This window comes from Arachis hypogaea, chromosome 11 (assembly GCF_003086295.3).
Source record: "Arachis hypogaea cultivar Tifrunner chromosome 11, arahy.Tifrunner.gnm2.J5K5, whole genome shotgun sequence".
Lineage (NCBI taxonomy): Eukaryota > Viridiplantae > Streptophyta > Magnoliopsida > Fabales > Fabaceae > Arachis > Arachis hypogaea.
Window position 1 is genome coordinate 56,022,560 of NC_092046.1, and position 10,310 is coordinate 56,032,869.

Below are 10,310 nucleotides of genomic sequence, written 5' to 3' on the forward strand. Positions count from 1 at the left end.
CACCATAACCACCTCACCATTTGGCTCCACCCAAACATTGAGAAGTTACTGTACGTGCATTGGGAGACTGATGAGGGTTCAAGTGTTGCTGTCTCACCAAGAAAGCTAATAAGGCATCGGTCAGGTCGTCAAAGTATACCGGTGGGTCAGTGACTTCCATGAAGACTAAGCCCAGACTGGTAAGTAACTTGTTTCATTTTGTTATTAAGTTTGTTTAGTATTAATATAATGTCATTATTACTTGACTTAACATGTAATTTCAAAATGTTTAGTCCAAGTCATTGGATCGTGAGGCGACGATAGTAGAGACCTTCAAGTAAACCCACACGTTGAAGGACAACAAGGAGAGATTTACTGATCAGCGGGCTGCGGATGATTATGTGAGTAAACATCATGTTATATACTATTTTTAAATTAACTGCAACCCTAATAATAAAATGTATTACACAGGATTCCTACACGCGGAGATTGCAGGCCACAACCCAACAATCTCAGCGTACTAGAGACGACAGCAGCAACTCCGCCGCACCAGCCGCCAATCCTGATAAGGTTTAGCGGGAGGCTGCATTCGAGTCGTCTTTCAAATGAATTGCAATGAGGTGCACGTGTTATCGGTCATGAGATGTTTTTGGGATTTTAGATGATAACAAATAAGAAATTAAATTGGAAGAGAGCAAAACTAACAAATGCTAAAAAGGCTTCCTGGCTAGGATTGAGAATCAAGAAGTTTTATCCTTGTCATTAATCTAAACATAACAATTATCAAGAGTAATCCTATTACGTTATCTCCAATATCGGGAGAAGGTCAAGTAGGCATAATTGATTTTAATTCACAAATCATAACCACTTTACTAATTGAGCTTAGTAAGAGGTTAACGTTAGTGAATACAAGATCAACTAACAACTCTAGATTACCAATCCAAACTGGATATTAATGACTCAAGATCTTCTAATTCCTAAATCACAAGCCAAGAATGCAAAAATCTACTCTAAAATTAATTCAAACATTTTATCAAACACTTAGAGTGCATAAACATAAAGTATCATAAATTGCAAGAAATGGTAAAATTATAGCTACTAAATGCAAGAAATTAATAACAACAACTTAATTAAGCATAAAAAAAATATAAATAATCAAATTGCATTCAAAGAAAATGAGAATTCAACAAGAGTTCATAACTAAAATAATAAAAACAAGAAAGTGTTAATGAACTAAGGTAGTAGAACAAGAAAATGTAATTAAAACTAAGCTAAAACAAGATTAAAAACTAAAATAAACTAGAATTGAAGTAGAAAACCTAAGAATTAGTTAGAGCTTCTCTCTCTTGAATTCTCTAAAACATCATAATAAAAATAAAACTAAGACTACCTACTCCTAACTACATTACATTTTTCCTTTAAATACTTTTGGACTTTGGACCTTTTTGTGGCCCAAAAACAATGACGCATGTGTTTCATTAAACAAAACATGTGGGCCCGTTTTGCACACACGGACTATCACCCGAATTGCTTTCTGAGTTCGCTTCTTCGCTCCATTCTTTTCGATCCTTTGAAACTATTGATACACCTTAACCCTGAAACACTTAAACAAATTTAATCACGGCATCGAATGGTATAAACATTAATAATTAGGAGCACAAAAAAACATATTTTTTACACACAACTTCATCGGAAGCAAGATTCGAAGAACTCATTTAATTGTCCAATATTGTGCAAGAAAGTTGATAAACTACATGCTTTTTAGCACAATGTATAACGATAAAATAGAGTTTATCGGGTTTTTTATACATTTTTTTATTCTATCATATTCTCTGTTATTTGACTTTTCATTTTATTCGTGAACTTGATAATTGCTAAGTTGATAGATTGCACCCAAAGCCCATTTAGGAGGGTCAAGTAGTCGATCAACAATGCCAAAAGGGACATTAGAAAAGTTTGAAGGGATGCATAAAAGATTCTCTTTATGAAAAAGAATCTTTTGCATGAGCCTTAAGAAAACAATCGAGACATCTATAAAAATGTGTCCCTTTTCTCTTTTAACATACCTCTAAGGCATAATTGAAAATCCATCTTACCCTTTTAAAGTGTCATTTAACTCGGTAGTATTTTTCGAACTTTAGAATTTTGGCCACATGTTAACTTTTGATTTTCTTCGATGCAACTGCAGTTTGTACAGTAGGAAGGATCAAATTAGAGATAGCTTGATCGATTGAGGAGTAATGGGTAGTAAAATATGTCGACCACCACTTTTGAAATGCAAGTGTTAACAAAAAATGGAAAACGATATCAAAACTTCGATATTTTGCTCATTTTTTGGTGATTCAAGTCCAAAACTTTGTTAAATGCTACTATCTCTGATACCTCATGCTGAATCATCTAAACCTCAAGATTAAGAGAAATTAAAGAAGGCAATGCTTGTGCCAGTCCAAATTGGCAAGATACATACTCTGGAGAGTAAGCTACCAATTTTTCCTAAAGAGCTATGGTGGATTCATGTGTAAGCCAGACTAGGAGAAGTTGAGGAATGAGTGTTCCAGACCACAGGTCATCAACTATCAACTGGTTTTTAGGATTAGACCACAGGAGTAACATTTCATATTCCCAGAAAATGTGCAGGCCATTACAAGCTTCTGTAACTGCCTTTTCCAATTTTAGAGTTTGAAAGGATGGCACATGAAAAGCACGTAGTTCATATGAAACTTTTCATTTCATTTCAAAATGATAAGTTTCAAGGGACAATTTGTTGATACATACTAAAGTTCAATTATAAAAGTAGTTTTGACAGCGAGGTAAATATTGGTACAACGTCATGCGCGACACAAAGACGTTCTAACTTAAATATTGACTACAATAGTCGAAATAAAGGAAATGAAAGTGTAAAAGTGAAATAAATAGTTGAATTGATTAGAATGGGAAGCAATTTAACATGTGGGGAAATAAAATTACTTTTAATGGATAAATACTAGCTTGAATGTGAAGAGTGTTACTTAACTCTGAAGGGGTAGTAAGAACGTGGGTAAAGTTAACCTTGGAGAGCAATTAAAGCAAGAACGTGAGTGAAGTTGATAACTGTTAAGAAAAGCTCGGCAGAATAATGATTTCTTCTCTATAAATAGGAGAATCAAGAAATTGCCACTACTACATAATTGACTTTTACTAACATTTAAAAAATATTACCAAATTATATTAAAATGTTACCTATGTATATTAGTAACATTTTAACAAATGTTAAATATACCCTATGTTACTAAAGAGTTTTACTAACATTTTTTTAAAGATTTAATAACATTTGGTAAAAATGTTACAAAAGATATTCTATGGTAATATTTTGAGAAATGTTACAATAGACATTTCCTGGTAACACTTAGAGAAATGTTATAATAGATATTTTTTGTAACACTTAAAAAATATTACAATAGATATTTTATGTAACATTTAGAAAAATGTTACCATAGATATTTTTTTGTAACACTTAGAAAAATGTTACCGTAGATATTTTTGTAACACTTAAAAAATGTTACAAAAGATCTTTAGTAATATTTTTTTAGTTATATTATACTATTTTTTATTTTATTTACACACAATATAAATATACTAAAATTAATTACTACAACATAAAATATTTTATTAAATTCACAAATTCACAAAATAAAATTTTTATAGACTCTTATTAACCAATAATCATTGTACAAGCTAAAGAGGAAGCATGATAACAAAAACAGATAACAGAGTGTGTGAAAGATGTGTTAAGCTATTTTCTATTTTCAACATCTTCCAACATGCAAGCAAAGCATCCACAAGGAAACGGTATAATCCGAAATTCGCAACACCTTGTACAGTAAGACGCTTAGCAACTAAAGTGCGCAAATCTGTTTGTGTTGAAGTGCCTTCTTGAAAGCCAAGGATGAAAAGCCTTCCATCAAAATTTAAGCTATCGAGATTTCTTTGATAGTAGGATGCTCCCATACAATCAAGAATAATATCGACACCTGCCACCAAAACTTCATTACATCAACGCACACACTACATAGATTATTTAACACTCAGAAATGCTGGGAAATACATCATACTTCCTATTGATAATTAATACCTTGACCACCAGTTTCTTCCTTTACCCTTGCAACAAAGTCCTCCGTTTTGTAATTGATGCATACATCAACTCTGATATCCTTGCAAAAAGCTAGTTTCTCCTCACTACCTGCTAAGCAAAATCTAGAATAAGATTTGGAGAACATTGCTAGGAATTCCAATCAATAAGATGGGTAATAGAGCTTGAAAAGACATCAATACAACTGGAAAATATAAAAGACAACTTATTTTGGCATCTAAATGTATGCAACTTAACTATGGTTCAGTCACATGAAAGCACTACTTAATCAACCTGCAGTGACAAATAGTCAAATACTCTTGCTCTTCGGTATTTAGCTATCTGAATTGCAAATGTGCCAATTCCACTGGAACCTCCATGAATCTGAGAATCAATACAAGAGACATTTAAAAACTGACACAATACTCATACTTTCATATCATGGATTATCCGCCATGAAATTATCAGTTGTCTCTTACCAAGAAAGTTTCTCCTTTCAACAATCGACTCATCATAAAAACAGTTGACCACACAGTGCATGACACTTCAGGAAAACTAGCAGCATCTTTTAGAGAAATGAAGTTGGTATTTGACCAAAGAAGCCATTGTGACTTAGATTAAGATTCTGAATAGTGCTGGAAAGTGTAAGTGAAGGAGTAATGCTACCATTAAAATTGTTATGAGAAAGAGACAATACCATTAGATGCTGCAACTTCTCAAGGCCTCTTCCAATTTTTCTAGATAATCCCAACCCAGCAAGATTGATCTCAGTAACTCTTCCTGTTGCTGGATTGCATTGAACCCAGTTCCATGAACAAGCACTTGAATCATCTTTCCATGAAGCGATAGATGAAGAAGGGTCATGGAGGTCTGATTTGAACACAATCAGGCCAAGAAAATCATCATTCAGCTGAATATTATTCATGTCATTGCTATCTCCATAGAAAAAACTCAAAACTAGTTAGTTAACTAGTTAAGTTTACAAACACAAACAGAAACAGAAACAGAACAGGCATGACATTATCATATCATAATAGTCGTAACATGTCACATCATATCCAAGTCTTGCTTCTCTCGCTCTAGTTACTAACTACTAACACTTTGCTTTCTAGTGCAAAATATTGCTAGGATAACTAAATGAATTTCGGAAATGAAGCGAGAAAAGAAAAAGGAGCACCTTAGCAGCTGGAGATGCAATTAGAGGAAGATTTTTGGTTTGATGTACTCATAATCAATTGTAAATGATGGATCAAAATCAATTAAATATTATTTAAAATTATATTATTAGTTTTTAATTAAAAAAATTTCATAATTGATTAATGTAGGTCCAAAGGTACATACCTGGAGTCTCATTAAGAGGTCAGAACTTTGTTTAATGGAGAATCGATTGTTGGTGAATTTTTGGCGCAATCTTTCAACCTCAGCACGTTCTTCTTCAGTTCCTGCATTTGGATCAAACTCCCAATGTTCACGTCCAATGAAATTGTTCCCAGAAATCAAATATTCTCCATCTTCAGCTATCTTTAGCTTCCACATGCTTAAATTTAATGATATATGTCACTGGTGAAATTAAACACACTCAAACATTAGCTCATCAAAACTACAAAAAAAAAATTGATATTATTATTATTGAAGTTTTCATGTAATATCTAGAAATGAAATTAAAGAATGAAACTAAACATATATGTACCAGGAGAAAAAAAGAGCCTTCAATTAAAATTAGACATCGATCAAGTGGTACTAGGATCTTCTTATTTATAACAATAATAATCCAAATAACGAAAAAATATAATGCCAAATTGATATAAAATAATAATATATGTATACAAGTACTAATAATTCTCAAACGGTACTAACAAGTAACAATTGTACCCAACTTTAGTTTTCTGCTATATATAGCTCTGTTATTGTATATACATTATCGTGGAATGGATTCAAGTTGATATAAACTAATAAGTTGAATATAGTCACAAAAAAAAACTAATAAGTTGAATATAATGTTCATGTTCTCATGAATTTATATATGATTCACAGATTCAATAATGTATACATCACATTCACGGTCTCGGTGCGCTGAATATTGCATATTAAAAGCTCAGCTTTGCTATGATCAATGAGAAGGAAATGTCAAAGAATACATCGAAGGAAATCTTCTACTCTTAGGTGCCTTACCTCTGGCGGAGTTTTCAACTCAGTGATCTCATTCCCCAAAGCAGAAATCGCCAAAACCATATCAACACATAGAAAGATGACATTCTGAATTCCAGATGTTACCATGTCACCAACTTTGAATACTTCATAAGTTCTCTCTAGATACTTGACAACCATCATAATCATCAGAATCCTTCTCCAAGGGAGAGATTGAGCAACCTAATTTTTTGTAGGTCTCTGACAAGGGGTCATCAATGGTAGAGCCACTCATATCTCCTATGAGGTGAGAAGCCATGGTTATGTCCCTGACACCCTCTAGGGCAGCAGCAACCTAAGAAGACAAGAGTGATTAACACAAGTGAATGTGTTGAAGCAAATTACCATTAGGCTTACATGTTTTGCAATCTCTTAATAAATTCTGATGTACCTTTTTTGTCAGTCTCGTTTAAAGTACTTGACAGAAATAATCAGGGGAAAAAAATATTGCCAAATTGCATACATCTTTTCAAGTGAAGCTGTGTAACCATCCCTATGGAAAGGTTTGGCGAGTCATAACCCATCTCCATAAGCGCATACCTGATTTCAATATTCGGTTATGTCTAAACAGAAGCAACAGCATCTCATAAAAGGCAGTGTTCATACCTGTATATCTCCTGGCTGCATAAAACCTTGACGAAATTGGCAACCATAGGCTCAAGTTTACAGTGTGTCGCTGCTATCCCCAATTGTTGCAGTCCCAATGCGCCGTGCCGTACTTCTACTCCATCATCCTAAGCCACGTTCCAAGGAGATTGTTGCATTCTTTTATCTCAAGTGGTATCAATGGCATACCTAATGCTTATAAGTAGCAGTAGAAACATATCATGTCAATGGGGTAGATATGTGTTACAAACAAAAGATACTCATTCACTTCTATCAAAGTGATCATCACAACCAAGCCCTGTTCTTCTATGTTCTGATCTCCCCTAGATAGATAACTCTATTTAGATGATGGAAATAACCATTGTTTGAGTCTCAAGTAAATTGATTTGAGTAGAAAATTAAGAGATGAATAAATATAGAAAAGTGAGCACGCTTTAAATGCACAATTTTGGTGAGCAAAGTAAACTTAAAAAGATTATTATTAATAGAAGATTATGCAAATATTGATTGTCAACGCCAACCATATCCTCACCTTCCAAATGAAAAATATGCATTATATTGATCAGAATCTCTGACTATAAAATCATGATAGTAATATTGTACTATACTTCGATCTTAAATCTTGAGGTAAAGCAGACTCCCTTAAATTGTACTATGTCCAGGTTCCTCTAAGATATATAGTAATAATATTTTTTGAGATATTTTTTCAAACACCTTAAATGCACTCCCAAAAACTCAAAGAACTTTCACAAAAAAATTTATACTAAAACAAAAATCAGTGAAAGATAAGAGAAGTTACTTGTGTAATTAAAGTTTCTCTTCTTCGATATGCAATAAGAAGCTTCAACATGCAATTCAGATCGAAATGAGTAATTAATCATTTCTCATTTGAGTGAGAAGTTTCAATCAGTTGAGTGAGAAATAGAATTAATTAGTTACTATCGATCTGCACAAGTTACTATTCTCATTTTTAATGCAATTACTACTTCAGGAAAAGATAAGAGAAGTAATTTCAATCATTTCTGTTCTATTTGTCATGAAAAAATAGATTTAGATCTACGTACCTCTTGAGTTTCTAATTTAGATCCTAGAGCAGAGATTTCAGATTGAATTCAAGATATCCTAGCCTATCATCACAATGGCGGTGACGATGACGGCGACTTCAATGATAGTAGCGAATGAGAGAATGAAGAGGCGGATTCAGAGAATAGCACGCAATTTTTGGTTCCATTTGCGAACCATGGGATCGATGAGGGGAGCAACAGATTGAAGAGGTAGAGCGAGAAATTGAGGAGGATGGAGAGGTGGTTTCGGTTTCCCCATTTCAGAGCACTAAGAGCGAGGGATTTTGAGATTTAGGCGAAAATAGGTAATACTTTTTGTAAAGTTTTAAAAAAATTAAGAGTATTTCTTAACATTTGAGTATAAATGTTACTTAATATTTAATTTTATGATAATTACTACTAACATTTTAATAAATATTACAAGATAAATGTTACTAAAAGTCTAAAATGTAGTAGTGTGCAAAGGGACTTCAATTCAACAATACAAATCACACTAAAGTTCTACAAAATTTTCAGTCACACTAACACAACGAAAAATCATGGAGTGCAAGTGCATATGATGTTAGGAGTCAATTCATGTTTGTTTACTTCTTGTTTATTACCTTTCTAGTTCATTTCTTTGGTTTGTTATTAGTTTTGTTCATTATTGGTTGATTTCATCTTTGGTTTCGTTAAACATTTATTCGTACAATTTGATTATCATTGATACAAGAATTCTATTATTCCACTATTTATGAAGTTGATTTTGACATTATAGTCATGATCGGTAAAGAATTTGAACTCTATGATTATAATGACTGAAATGAATAAAGCTTTGGCCAAGGGGTTGAATGAATAAAGAAATGATTTTCTTAAGTCATTCACAGTTCATTATAATAATGGTAACGAGATGGAGTTTGACAATTAAACCATACTCTAAAGGTTAACCAAGAGTTGAAAAGATAAAAGAAATTATACTTTTTTTTCGGGTTCTTAGTAAAGTTATATTACTTCATATACTATCGGATCGTTAAGGAGTGTTGCTAGATACCAACCTTAATTAGTATATTTAGTGTGATTAGTTTACTACTTACTTGGTATTGAACCTACAATATCACACACTAATGATTGTTTTAATCTTTGCTAAAAAGTTATTTAATTATTATTTTAATTTGATCAAATAAATAACTATATTAATCTAAATAAAATATTATTATATTCTTTGTCAGCATAAAAAATAAATAATAATAATAATAATAATAATAATAATAATAATAATAATAATAATAATAATAATAATAATAATAATAATAATAATAATAATAATATGATAATTGAGAATATTAAACAAGAATCAAGAATAATTAATTATTCTGTTTCTAAATTTGAATTTTAAGTTTGGATGAGATCTTAACTGATTCTATTTCAAATTGAATTATAATATAATGTGATTCATAAGATTTCAATTTGAAACAAGATAAGATTTATGTTTGAAATAAGATAAGATTTAAATTTGAAATGAGATTCAAATTTAAAATTAGTAACAATCTCATACTAGCTATATATATGTATGACAAGAGTAAAGAAAAAACATACAAGAGTTTATTCCTTTACAATTATATACATAAACATGTGCAAGTCTAATTCTTAGAAAAGAATTTGGCGGTGTGCAAGGAGTTGCAAAGAGATTTTATTAACTTAAATAAGAATTTTATTGGTCAAGGAGTTGACAACAAAAATTGGTTTTAGTGTGGATATGCATAGTGCCTTCGTACCATTGGGGGAGAAATTTATTTTTTACTACTATACTTAGGTATTTGTACTAATCTATATTATTCAAATAAAATTTAAGTACAAAATAGATCTTTAGAATTACTTTATTGCTTCTGCTATGTGTTATAAACACATTATAATCCTTTATTTTGTTGGTTGAGTGAGTTTGGATTTTGGACTTGTAATTTTTTTAAAGATTTTTTATGTCATTTACAAAATATTCTTGTGTTTTTGTTATCATTGAATTGATTGTGCGGTATTGAACTAATATATACGAGATTTAGCCATTCATGAATCATTTGCAACAAATTTATATGTCTTTTGAATCTAAAATATATCTAAATGTATTTTTGTTGGTTGAGTGAGTCAATTTTGGACTTGTGACCCTTTGAAGATTTCTTGATATATCCATTCATGTATCATTTGCAACAATTTTATGTATCTTTTTAATCTAAAACACATATGAATGTATTTTGTTGGTTGAGTGAGTTAGTTTTGGACTTGTGACCCTTTGAAGATTTCTTATGTCATTTACGAAATTTTCAGTGTCATTCACCCAAAATTTTTGTGTTATTCATAAAAATTTTCTGTGTCATTTACAACTAAATGATGTA